Source organism: Gossypium arboreum, chromosome 10 (genome assembly GCF_025698485.1).
Source record: "Gossypium arboreum isolate Shixiya-1 chromosome 10, ASM2569848v2, whole genome shotgun sequence".
Lineage (NCBI taxonomy): Eukaryota > Viridiplantae > Streptophyta > Magnoliopsida > Malvales > Malvaceae > Gossypium > Gossypium arboreum.
Window position 1 is genome coordinate 102,211,763 of NC_069079.1, and position 14,978 is coordinate 102,226,740.

The 14,978-nt window shown below is 32.4% G+C and overlaps 1 non-coding gene across 1 annotated transcript; it reads left to right on the top strand.

Moving 5' to 3' along the window:
• Positions 1–2,143: 2,143 nt before the first annotated feature.
• On the top strand, positions 2,144–2,251 carry LOC128283287 (small nucleolar RNA R71). Its single transcript, XR_008273629.1, has one exon. It is a non-coding gene; the product is annotated as a small nucleolar RNA R71 (small nucleolar RNA).
• The last annotated feature ends 12,727 nt before the right edge of the window (positions 2,252–14,978 follow it).

The window sequence follows — 14,978 nt, forward strand, 5'->3', positions numbered from 1 at the left end:
ACGGTCTAAGGCATGCCCGTGTGCCTGACCGTGTGGTCTTTTAGAAAAACTTGCGTTTGATGGTTCGATTAGTATGTTAGATGTTAAAAACTAAAATTTAAAGAAATTAATATTGTTAGTGCTCGGGTTGCCTCTCGAGAGGTACTTATTTATAGTTTAAGCTCAACTTACCTCTCTTGTGTGTGTTCATGGTGGCTCGAGGAGTTTACACTCCTCATCCTTGTTGTTAATTTTATCAACGTAAGGTTTAAGATGAGTAATATTTACCTTGAATGTGTCGAATTTAAGATGATTTACCTCAACTGTACCGTATGGAAAAATGTTAAATACTGTAAGAGGAGTTTCTTCATTAGGCTTAGAAGTGGCAATTCGAGGATCTGCTGTATCTAGTAGTACTTTGTCTCCAACCTTTAGTTGATTTGGTGAGGTAATGAGCTTGTCCTGGCTTTGTTTATTGTGTGTTCTCGGTTTATGTGTCAGCCATTCATCTAGCTCCTCAATTTGTAACATTCGTTCTTTATGGATTGGTTCTTTGTTGTTGCTTGGCTCATGTATGTTCTTCGAACCTATTTCCTGCAAAGAAGATTGCACCATATGGTTAGTTTTAACAGAATGATTTGTACAATCACCTTCAATTTTTGATGTGTTACTCGAATTGCGAGCTTGAAAGGTGATTGTTTCGTCCCCCACACGAAGTGTGAGTTCACCTGTGCCAACGTCAATAATTATTCTAGCGGTTGCTAAAAAGGGCCTTCCTAAGATTAAAGGAACGTTACTATCCTCTTCTATGTCTAGAACAAAAAAATCAACTGGGAATATAATTTTGTCAATTTTAATGAGTACATCTTCAATAATACCCTTAGAAAATCTGATAGTTTTATCTGCTAATTGAATACTCATCCTAGTTTGTTTGGGTTTCCCTAGTCCTAGTTGCTTAAACATTTTGTGAGGCATGACATTGATACTAGCCCCTAAATCAGCCAATGCATTATTAGCATCTAAGCTACCAATTAAACAAGGAATTGTAAAACTCCCTGGATCTTTTAATTTGTCGGGCAACTTATTCTGTAGAATGGCTGAGCAAACCACGTTCAGTTCGACATACGATGCTTCATCTAACTTTTGTTTATTTGCTAGAAGCTTCTTTAAAAACTTGACTGCGTTTGGCATCTACGAAAGGGCTTCAATAAATGGTAAGTTAATATGTAATTTCTTTAAAAGGTTAAGAAATTTACCAAATTGTTTGTTTGAGCAGTCTTTCCTTGCCGCATTAGGGTATGGCACACGAGGTTTATATTCTATACTTACTGGTTTCTGCTCATTATGGCCTACCTCATTCTTACACTTGCTTACCACAATTTCTTGCCTTGGTTCTGCAACTAACCCTTCTTCATCTTGAATGGAAATCGCATTGAGTTGCTCCCTTGGATTAGATTCAGTGTTGTTTGGTAGGCTACCTTGTGGTCGTTCAGAAATCAACTTGGCGAGCTGTCCAATCTGAGTTTCGAGCCCTTGGATTGATGCTTGTTGATTTTTAAGTGCCGTCTCAGTATTCTGAAAGTGAGTTTCTGACACCGAGATAAACTTTGTTAGCATCTCCTCGAGGTTCGGTTTCTTCTCCTGTTGATATGGTGGTTGTTGAAAGCTTAGAGAGGGTGGTGGTATCTGATTCCCTTGGCCTCCCCATGAGAAATTTGGGTGATTCCTCCAACCTGTATTGTAAGTATTGCTATAAGGATTGTTTTGAGATCGAGGATTATTACTCATGTAATTTAACTGCTCGTTCTCCATGTTGTGGCCATAAAGTGGGTATTCTAAATTGCTCGATCCACCTCCACTTGCTTCACATTGCATTACTGAGTGTACCTGTGAAGAACCAAGTAAACCATCAATTTTTTTATTTAATAATTCTACCTGATTGGAGAGCATGGTGACTGGATCGACGATAAAGACGCTGGCTACTTTCGTTGGTTTTGTCCTCATGACTTGCCACTGATAATTATTCAGTGACATCTCTTCTATAAATTCATAGGCATCCTCAAGTGTCCTTTTATTGATAGTTCCACCAGCAGCTGGGTCAATCATTTGTCTAGTTGAAAGATTTAGGCCATTATGGAACGTTTGAACCTGTAGCCAGAGTGTTAGCCCATGGTGAGGGCATCTTCTCAAAAGGTCCTTGTATCTCTCCTATGCATCGTAAAGTGTTTCTAAATCCATCTAAACAAAAAAAGAGATATCATTACATAATTTTACCATTTTTGCCGGCGAAAAATATTTTAATAGAAATTTCTCGGTCATCTGTTCCCAAGTAGTGATTGACCCTCGTGGTAACGACTGTTTAGCCTTGTTTCTCAATGAAAAAGGGAATAACCGAAGGCGAATGGCATCATCAGAAATGCCATTGATTTTAAAGGTGTCACATAGTTCTAGAAAATTTGCTAAGTGAGCTTTTGGATCCTCATCCTACAAACCATCAAATTGAACAAATTGCTGTATCATTTGAATTGTGTTAGGTTTCAGTTCAAAGTTATTTGCAGCAATAGCAGACCTAACTATACTTGACTCAGTTCCTGTTAAATTTGGTTTAGCATAATCATACATAGTGAGTGGAGCATGATTCTGGTTTACTGGATAAGCGGCAATCGCAGGAGGTATCGAATTTTCCTGGTTGTCGGCCATCTCCTTGGTTGTGGCGTGAGTATCGTCCTCTTGCTCTTCCTCTGTATACCTTAAGCTTCACCTTATTTCTCTCCTGTTTCTGCGAGTTGTACAATCGATTTTACCGTTAAAAAGTAGTGGTCCTGACTGGTTTCTTCTGGTCATAAACTAGAAAAACCTGTCAGAAGGAAATAAAAGAAAGAATTAGAAAAGAAAAATAAAAACTTAAATTGCAAATAAAGTAAATGGCTAAAGTAATAAAAATCGAGTGTTCCTAATATCCTAGTTCCCCGGTAACGGTGCCAAAAACTTGATGTGCTTATACGTGATAGGTTTTAAAATTTATAGTTGAATTCGTTCTTGAGACTAACTTTTAACACGACTAAGGCAAGTGTACCTATCAAATAATATTATAGTTTTAGCAAGACCGGATTGTCTAACCCAAAGGAACTACGAGTACTAGTAATTACTTCCTTTTTATTTTCTAGCCTAAAAATTAAGGGATTTGGTTATCTAAACTAATTACTAAACTAAGAATGCACAGAAAGAAAAGTTGGGAAAATACTTTTGGAAAATTCAATTGATTAAGACAATACTCAAGGAAAAATCCACCTAGACTTCACTTGTTATTTGACTCTGAATCAAACGATTTATTCATTTGACTTGATCTGTAGAAATCCCTAAGTTATATTATTATCTCTCTCGAGACTAACAACATCTAACCCTAGGCTGAATAATTGAAATCTCTTTCTAATTAACTCTCTAGAATTGCATTACTTGATCTATGGATTCCCTTATTAGGTTTCACCCTAATCCGGCAAAATCGTGTCACCCTATCTCTAGGCGTGCAATCAACTCCACTTAATTATGACAAATGCACTCTTAGACAGGGACTTTTGCTCCTCTAAATAAGTGCATTAAATTGAATCAATATCCTAAAATACGAAACAAGAATTAAGAACACATAATTAAGAACACATAATTAAGAACAAGTCAAATATTTATCATACAATTCAGAAAATAATAACAAGATTCGTCTTAAGTTTCATTCCCCTTAGGTATTTAGGGGTTTTAGTTCATATTTATGAAAGAAAACATCTCAAAAGAATAAATATAACAAAGCATAAGAAAACCCAAAACTCCTGAGAGAATTTGAAGGGAGATCTTTAGCCTTGATGATGAATCCGGCTTCTGAGATGGATCAATCGACTTCCCTTGAGCAATTACTTGCTTCCTGACCTGTGTGTCCTCTCTCCTCCTCTTCTAGGGTGTTTTTATAGGCTTTAGAATGCTTAGGAGCCCTCAAAAGTGTAATGACCCGAATTTTACCGTTACCGAAAAGTGTATTTTTGGGTCTCCGTTTCTGAAAAATGGATTCATAAATATATATTAAAAATATTTACGAAGTAAAATGAGTGGTTAATTAGAATTTAATTAAGTGAATTTAATTTAATTAAGAGTAATTAAGTAAAAGGATCAAGTTGAATAAAGTGTGAAAGTTGAATTATAGATTAAAAGAAAATAAAAAGGACTAAAAGGGCAATTATACAAAAAGTATAAATTGAGGCGGTTTATCGTGAAGAAAATCTAACATTTTTTTATGTTTAGTATATTATTATATTATTATATTAATATATTATTATATAATAAAGATACTTTATGTTTTATATTATATTATATGTAAACTAAAGAAACAGAATGAAATGGAAATGAAACAGAGAAGAAACAGGGGAGAAAGAAAGCAAGAAAAAGAAAAAGGAAAATTTGGGGTTTCAAGGTTCAAAGTTAAATTGGTAAGTCAATTTGATCCCTTTTCTTGCAATTTTGATGTTTATGGAATTCTAAAGAAGAGTACTACATGAATTATATCAAAAGTTAGGAAGTTAATGAATTTTTATGTGTTGATTAAGTTGAACAAAAAGATGAATTAAGGGCTAAATTGATAGAAATTCAAGTTAGAAATAAAATAATGATTGAATTGTAAAATGATTCATAAGTTTTATGTTTTAAGGACTAAATTGAAAGAATTTTGAAATTATGGTTTTATGATGAAAAATAGATAATTATGTCTAATTTTGGTTAAAAATAGAGTAGAAATAAAGTATGAATTAAGATAGAAAAGTAAGTGAATTTAGTTAGGATTAAATTGAAATTAAAGTAGAAAATCAACATTTTGTATTATGACTGTTTGGGACAGCAGCAGTAGTTTAATTTTGGAAAATCACCAAAATTGTATAAATTGAATTAGAGGATGAATAAAATATAGAATTAAATATTATTGAGTCTAGTTTCTTATATAAGAAACGGTATAAGTAATTGAATTGTAAATTATGAGATATAATGAATTTTGTAAGACAAGGTCAGAATGAATTCGAGTTCCCCTGTTCTGACTTTGGAAAATCACCAAAAATTGAAGAAAAATAATTATAGGCTTAAAGTTATATGTTTAGAATTCCTAATGATTCTATTTTTAGGAGAAATCAACGGAATATTATCTGAGTTCTGATCTGTGAGATAATTAATTTTAGTGAAAAGGGTCTAAACTGTCGAGACAATGAGAATAGGGGTGAATTTAAAGAATAAATCGTATTTAATGGTTAATGAAAATTTCTAAAATTTTATGGTAAGAATATTTGTAAGTCTTGTTTTAGGAAAAATTAGCAGATCTTAATTTAGAATTCTGTAACTCAAGATATAAATTAGTAATGTATTAATGGCTATGAATTGTATTCAATTATGAATTAATGTGAATAATTGAGATATATATATATATATATATATATATATATATATATATTGAATTGAATGAGATTGTGAAAATGTGTGAATATATGTAATTATTGGAATGGTATATTAAGGAAAGAATTATTGAATTGAGAAAGTGAATTATAATTGATACTGAACTATGATAGAAATTATACTGAAAAGTGAATTAAATACCCTATTAACTAGTCGGACTGAGTCGGATATAATTGGCATGCCATAGGATTTGGAAGTGTTCAGGCACTGAGTGCCATACTGGTGTGTTTGGTTGGAATCCGCATATCCGCCAACGTCCAAGACTTGTTAATAGGGATAAATATGAATATTAAGTAAAATTGAAATAAGAATTAAATTTCCTATTAACTTGCCGGGTTAGTCGGATATAATTGGTATGCCATAGGATTGGAAGAGTACGGGATTTATTGGCTTTACCGATCAGGCACTTTATGTGCTGTATTTTAGGCACTTATGTGCTGATTCTTTACATCGCCATCGCCATCATTATCGATTCAAAGACTTTGTGTGTCGAATATTGTTATTTTATCTTTATTCGATTCGGCACTTTGTGTGTCGAATATTATTCTCTTATCACAGATTCGATTCGCACTTTGTGTGCCGATATTGTTACTATCTTTATATCTTTATCGTTCGGATTTGTTTCGATGAGGTACTCGTGTACCGCATCGCATCTTATTATTATCTTTTTTGACTTGGTACCGATGAGGCATTATGTGCCGTCTTGGTGTGTTGGTTGGATCCGTGTATCCGCTCGAGTCCGAGTCGAGAGTTAATAGGGTAAATAAAGGTATAAAATAACCGATTGTCCTTGAATGAATGACTATTACTAAATAACTTAATTGTTCTTGAATATCGATTTTCTTGAATAATTGATATTATGGATAACCGATCAATTGATCGATCTTGAATAATCGGTTATTATTGAATATTTGATTGTTACCGAATAATCGACTATTCTTGAATAAATAATTATTCTGAGAGTTAATGAACATTACTGATTGATTAATTACTATTGAAAAATAATAAATGATTTTGAATTTAAAGTAGACCAAAACATTGGTTGGAAAGTGAATGTTTGAATTCTCATTGAGTTTGAATAGTTTAATATGTATATATAAATTAATATGTTTTATAATTGTTTAAGTGTTCAGATTATAGAAATACCACTGAGTGTATACTCATTGTCATTTGGTTTGTTTCCGTCTGCGAGTTAAGTTAAGGCTAGACTGTTGAATCAGCATCCCAGGCCGATCTCGAATTCATTGAGGTAAAATATGTTGAGCATTGGTAATGGCATGTACCTAGGATGTTTATGAGAGTCATTTAGGTTGTAGAAGTATTGATGAAATGAGTAAATTATGGTTGGCAACGGTATGTAGTATGAATTTTGAAATTTACTAAAAATTCGTAGTGATTCTAAATTAGTCCCGAATTGAATTTACTGTTCATATTGGACCGCGAGGGCCCATTAAAGGGACGGCATCTTAAAACTAGGATGTGTGTGAATATTTATTTTAATTAATGACTGGAATTGGACTGTACTGACTGGTAATGTCTCGTAACCCTGTTTCGATGACGGTATAGGGTTAGGGGGCGTTACAAAAAGTGCCCTTTTCCAAATCAAACTCAACTTGGGCTCGACAGGGACACGCCCGTGTGCGATTACTTCAGGCCGTGGTCAAGGTTGTTGAATAGGCACGGGCGTGTGGTCTTCCCGTGTAAGTTGTGTTTCGATCTTGCCAATTTGACACGACCGTGTAGTCAGCCCGTGTGAAGAGGTCTAAGTCGTGTTAAAGCCTGTAGAATCTACACGGGCGTGTGGTCTACTTGTGTAGGGAACTTCTAGGCCGTGCTGATTTCCCACGTTGGCCCGCTTTCACCGTTTTTGGCCCATTTCTTGGTCCTTTTACTCTCATATGCTCACCTAAGTATAAAACATGAAATTAAAAGATTAGGAGCATTAAATTCACCAAATCTAAGGAGAAATCATTCATAAAATAAGCTAAGCATGGGGTAAAAATATGTATAAACTACGGGTTATCAATATGCAGAGTTATGGAGGTTTTTCAAAGAGTGTTTGAGATGGAAGTCGAAGAAGGAGAATATGATATGTTACAAGTTTTGCCTTCGGTATGGCATATGAACGCAAATCAAATTTGGCAAATGATATCGGCCTTGCAGCAGAACACTTATGAGTTCAAATTAAAAATGAGGTTTTGTAGAGGTTTAGAGAACTGTATAGAGATAGGTACGCATCAGTATATGAGAGTCCTTTGTGGGACGTATGATAGTCCTATATGGGACATATGAAAGCCCTTTAAGAGTGTTAAAGGACTCCACGAAGTCAGATGTAACACCGTTAACCCCTCTCTGTCGTTGGATTAGGGTCACGAGCATTACTAACGAATCAAACAATATATAAAATAACTAATAACATTATAATATGCAGGGGCAGGTCATGACAATCTAATACTTTCATGCTAGATTCTTATACATTTGAATAGTAAATTATGCTATGCATTTCTAAACTTGGTTTTCCATTGTCTACACTCTTATCACTATTTATCCCTTCTAGAATGTTAGAATTCATATACATACAAGACCATTCCAATTATTAGCATCAAAGTATTAGTCCATACTCCGTCTACAATTATTTTTTAATTTATCTTTGATGATGTTAGTGGAATGCACTTAATTTAGGTTTGCTAATCCGCCCCAATTTAGAGTAAAAGTTACTCTTGCAGCCCCTATTATGAGTCTACGGGACCCAAAAAGTAGTTTAAAAATATGTAGGGACTAATTTGAAATAAATCTGGAAGTTTAACAAAATGATTAAAAAATTTTTGATTTCAAGGGTCACACACCTGTGTGGCCAGGTCGTGTAACTCTCTGACTTCAGTCACATGCCCATGTATGTTTCCCGTATGTGACACACGCCTATGTGGTCAGACCGTATGTACCCAAAAGTACCTTAAAACTCAAGTTTACCATTTCCTACTTATTTGGACACTAAGCAACTCAATTACCTATTATTTAACCAATCCGAAATACAATCAAACATACACCAAACATGCCAAAACATTTATCTTAGGTGCCTAACCAATGTACCCTCATTGGTACCACAAGTTATATCATCAAAACATATCATAAAAGCATCATTCAAATCAAATGTTAAAACATGCCAAAATCACTCAACTTAGCTGAGCTTATAACTACCTCAATATCAAGCTTAAGTTCACATACACCTAACAAGCATTGGTCCAAAACAATATGCCAAATTATGGCTTCAAACACGAACATATATTTATATACTCAAACCAACGTTATACTTATAACCTCATTTACAATCCAACCACAAAATAACTATTAACTAAGACACCTTGGGTACATGCCATTATAAAAGGTAAACATCACCACATTTAAGGTCTGGATCGTTGTTGGATGCTGAGTCGGCGATCAAAAGAGAAGTACCTAACCTGCCACGGAAAATAAAACCGTACGCTAAGTAAAACTCAGTGATATTTCTATAATCCAAACAATTAAAGATATGATGATACAAAAATGTATAATTTGAATTATACGAACATACTATTGTCTAAGGTTACAATTACCATAAACCATCATTTCAAATTCATGCATATTACCATATCATTTCATACCATACTCAATTTTCACATGCTATCATATTTGATTTGTTTAACAAATATCTCAATTCATATCACTTACTATATAAGTAGCTTTTCACATATCAATTCACATTTCATTTAAACAATGGCATATCCATTCCATATTTAATTCATGAGTACATAACTCATATATTCCATTTGTTCATAACATATTTCACATTTCATTTTCAATCCACCATCTCATTTCCATTTCACATACCATGCCATTTCAATATAAATTTTATAACTTTATTATTTATTTACCCCTATTAACACGACTCAGACTCGGACGGATACACGGATCCAACCAACACACCAATTTGACACCCAGTGCCTCATCGAATAAATATGAAGTAATAATTGTGCCCAGCGCTATATAAATTGACCCCAGTGTCTCATCAGTTAAATCGAAGCAAATTGGCACCCAGTGCCTCATCGACTCGAAGTCGAAGAAATCCCTGAACTCTTCCTATCATGTGGCATGCCATCTATATCTGCCTCAGCACGATACAATTAATAGGGATTCATTTCACTTTTCAATACAACCAATTCCTCAATTTCATGAATATGTATCAGCACATATAAGCATATATTCAATTTGATAATAATCACATTTTTCTCAATACACATATATTTATAATCGATATATTTCATAATATATAAAATCAATCCATTTCATTTCAATTCAAATAATCAATACATTCATAATGTATATACCAATTCAATCCATTTCAATCAACTATAAATTTAATTCACTATTAAAGTGTCAAAATACTCACGTCAACCACTTACCATATGTATTAAATTAAAATACAACAATTAACAACTAGGTTCTAATTATGGAAATACAAACCGTGTATTCTGAGCTATTCAACTTCGATTTTATCTTTCCCCTTTTTAGTTGAGGATTTCGGTATGACATTAGCTACGGAATTAAAATAATTAAAATACATCAATACAACACAATTCAATTTCACATTGAATATTTAAATTTTTACTCAATATTTGCTTAAATTCCAATTTAATCCCTAAACCGAGTCTAATTTTTATTCTTCACAATTAACTTTATGTTTTCATGCTCATTTCACTTTAAACTAAATTTAACTCTCTATTTTCAGTTATATCCCTAAATTTCAAAATTTTCACAATTTAGTCCCTATTATTCAAAATTTAAAATTTGTTATACAATTTAATCATTTTCCATTTCTAACTTAAAATCTATCAATTAAATCACTAATACTAAAACTATTCGACAATAACAATATCTAAAATCTTAATCAATATTAAAATTTTGACATGGGTCAAGTAGTTCTAAACACTAGGATTCCAAAAATATAAAAATTACAAGGAAATAGACTGAATTGACTAACCAATTTTGAATTTTAGCCTAAAAGTCCTTGGGGCAACTACTTCTCCCTTTTCTATCTTTCTTTTTCTTTTCTTTAATTTGCATCGAATGTTTCATATTATTCCATATATTTTATTTTACTACTTTCTTATATCATTATTATTATATTATAAAACATATACACATACATTAAATATTTAACTTATTAAATATTATAACATGTATATAATATATATATTCCTAATGCCGTCCACCACAAGGCAAATGCAGATTTACCATTTTAGTCCCTCTATTAATTTTAATCTATAATTATACTTCTAATACTTATACAATTTAATCTCTACACTTAAACAACTTATAATTCATGCAAATTCACTTAACCAAAATCAAATTAACTATACAACTAACTTCGTAAATATTTGTAATAAATATTTACGAGTTTCATTTATGGGAACGGAGTCCCGAGAATACACTTTTCGACACCCCTAACTATAAGGTCGCTACATCGGAAGCTTTAAGCCGTATGATTGAAGGCAAGTCAATGGCCATGGTAAGATTCAGTGGAGGTCCGCGAGATAAAGTCATGTACGTGAATCTTTATATATCTGTTTGCATCTATGTCTTCACAAGCTTCATAAGTCGCCAAGAATAAGATCGTTTACTTGTAATATATTACTATGTGCGAATCTAAAGGTATGAGATATCTACTTATGCGAGTCCATATATGAAATATATGACAGTTTGTCAGGATAGTCTTGCATGTATGATTCCGCCAATAGAGGATTCACTCTTAAGAATCCGCCTACATGTGATATGTTTTTAAGGGTGGACCACTATGAATGGGTTATATGTTATTGTGAGATAGAGGCAAGATACGACGGTCCGCTAGGTTTGTCTATTGGATTGAGAAGAATAGATCTTCTTTATTAGTCCGTAACGGGGATCTTCTTTATGAAACTGTCAATATGTTTTGCATACTTGAGTCTGAAGCAAGAATCCTCATTGATTGTACTACGAATCTGAGTTTGTTAGGATAAGCTATTAATAGCAGTCTGCAACAACAATTGTTCGTCAAGATTTATCTTAATTGGTTATCGGGATTTATTGGTACAAGATGAGCTATGGGAGTTATCTATGAGTTTTCTTTCATAAGTTCTAAAGTAAGAATCCGGAAGGATTTCTTTTTAAGGAAGTAGATGCATGTGGGTCACAAAGACAACTAGTAAAGATAGAATTCACAAGGATAATCCGCCAAGAGGTCAAACGTTTATCTGCATTTTGATACTACAATTATTAAATCACATTAGTGAAAGCTTTTATGTGTGCAAGGCTTTGTATAGTCGAATATGAAATCTTTTGTTTTCAAGTCGTTAGTAGTTGACCAAATACAGACGAGTAAGATGAACTATTCTCTTTAATTCTACGAGAAAAAGGAAACCCCAGTTTAGCGATGACCTTGTCTACTTTTTCTTCTCTCAGCCTTGTCTTCACCAACGTCATAATTCACTGTTTATTCTCACGAATATATTCCTTCACAATACGATCAAACCTCGGATGACCAGCACCCTGACAATTCCAAAAAACGATATTACTGTCCATAAAAAAATCACTACTGCTCCTTCCTTAATCATGGATCTCCACCATGGACTTGGTTTCACTGGAAACTTCATCATCTATCAGCACCCATAGCATCATCCAAGCTATCTTCTTGTTGTTCCAGCCTATTAAGGATACCCTCGATAGCTACACCCATTGGTAATGCGCAATTCCTGTAGTCTTTAATTCAAACTCTCCGACACAGGATGTCCTTCCTAACATCCTTCGACTATACTGATTTTTGATTGACCCATCTGGACGCTACACTGCCATCCAAGTCAGTAGCCATATCCCCATTAATCGCATCTGGCCTCAAAGCCTCTTGAATCGCCATTTTTGAATTTCCCTCTACTGAAATAACAACATGATTCTTGGGGTTTAATTTTGTTTGTATCAGTGTAGCAATGAAGCCTTCCAAGCTTGGAGCTTGACTTTTGGGCTTACTTGGCCCCACCTTATTCAGCATTATGTCCTATCTTGCTAAGCTCACTCCATTTTTATTATTGTATTCCATTGGTCCATACAAAGACGAATGGCCGGCATTCCTTGTGGACCCATTTGCAGCCCAACCATTAACACTCCCAACAACACTTTTCCCGTATCCCTTCTCGGTCCATTATTATTCGCTGCAACATCCTTATGTTTCAGATTTAACCCAGAGCTGGCCTTCCCCGATTCTCTCCTTTATTGCTGTGTGTCCCTAAATTAGTGGGATTTTCATCATCCAAATTTGTTAGTATATAGGTGTCAGCGTTCGGTCGAATCGAGTGAGAATATTTCGAGTTGATGAGTCCTATTTTATCATCCTAACTAGATTTGAAATTTTTTTGAATCAATTCAAGTGAGATGAAATTCAAATCGAGTCGAATTGAGTGGAATTATTCGAGTTAAATTAAAAAATTAACCATGTCAAATTAAAATGTATAACTAATTTCATATTAGAGCACATAAATTTGAAACTATATATATTTGAAAACTTTTTCAAAGCAAAATAGTTGAAAAAATATTTTAGTATGATAAACTTAAACCATTAATTAACTTTTAAGTCCCCAAAATTATTATTCTAAAAATAATAATTTTTAACTTTCTTTATATATTTTTAGAATTTTTAAAAATTTTATAATTTAAAAAATATGAATTTTGGGATTTTTATAAATATTTTGAATTTTAAAATTATTTTGAATTTTTGAAAATTATTTTGAATAATTTTGTAATTTTTGTTGAGAGAGACCAATTTGTTCATTTTCAAACTTGATAGGGACCAAAAGAATATTTATACCAATAAGTTATTCGAATTATTTGAAATGTAAAATTCAACTTAAATCGAACTCAAAACTCAAATTACTTATTCAGTTTACTTGAATAATTCGAACAACTTGATTCGATTAACTCGAAATTCTATTTTTTTTAATTTTTTAATCGAATTGAGTTTTACTCATCCCTATTGAAATGTCAAATTTTGAATTTTTAGAATTTATGGCGAGACTCCTGCTTACAAACTTTGCATTCCTCCTTGCCGGTTGTCTTCCACGTTTCTCCACCACCATCCATGAACCAAAATCCTCCTCCTCTACACGCTGTTATATTGTTGGTTATGGTTCATTCAACACCTCTTGTCTAGTAGTCGCCATTTTATCCGTTGCCGTGGCTATAAATCTCTCCCTTGTATGTCCATAGTGTCCACAATTGTAGCAAATGTATGGGAGAGTTCATACTCCACCCTTTGCATATGGTTTTCCACACTGATCTTCAATACCAAAGACTTAGTCAAATTGACACACACTGCCAACCTAGCAAATTCACCTCTTGTTCTGTTTTCAGTAATTTAATATTTACCACTTTTTACATCAACTCAAACATTTATTTTATATGAATTTATATCTACTTTAGTAATAAAACTCTCAAGATTTCGTTACTAGTTAGATGGGTACTAATTCAATTGAAAAATATAAAAAAAATCATATTTAAAAAACAATATAACTATATGTGGTAAAAAATAATTTGACATTTCTTTAACTATTTCTTTTAAATTAGACAAAACTCCTAAAAAACTCACACATCTAAAAGAATTTAGGGTAAACTACTTGGTCACTCAACTTTTGGGTAGGTTATATTTTCATCACTCAACTTTAAAAAACTTTTAATTTCATCACTAACATTTTTAAATTTTAAAATTTTAGTCATCTATCGTTAAATACTTAAACCAGGAAGCTAACATGAGTCCTTTTTATTGACATAGTAACAAATTTAGCCCTTCAATGTTTATACATTTTTCAATTTGATTTTAAATCTAAAAGGTCAACAAATTTAGCTCTCAATATTTACAAAATTTGTCATTTAGTTCTAATTCTAAAAATTTAATAAATTTATACCTAAATATTTACAAAATTTATCAATTTAATTCTAGTTCTAAAAATTTTAAAATTAAAAATATTTTTAAAAATTTCATTTTGGATAAAAATAATAAAATGATTTTTAAAAAATCTAAAAAGCATAAATAAATTATAAATAAAAAACCAAAACATATTTATTAAATGTGAAGAGCCAATGCTGTCTGAGTTAAGCTTCAACCAAAGTGATTTTTCTTACTGGCAGGTTTTTAAATCAATAATGGTGAATGAAATGGAGGCTCATCTGTTTCTAGCTGAAGCTTTAGCTTCTCTTTCCTTCTTTCTTGATTGTTTTGCTTTTAAGGTCGACTTGATTTCCAATTCTTTATAATAATAAAAAATGTTTTAGAATATGTAAAAAAAAAACTGATATTTTTCTTTTGGTTAAACTATACTCCAAATTTATATATTTTCGTAGATTTAAATTTTGATCTTTTTATTTTTATTTTAAGGATTTTATATTTTTATCTTTTAGTTTTCAAAATTTATTTTTAATTGTTAATATTATTAATTTTTTTATTAAATTTGTTAATGTGATAT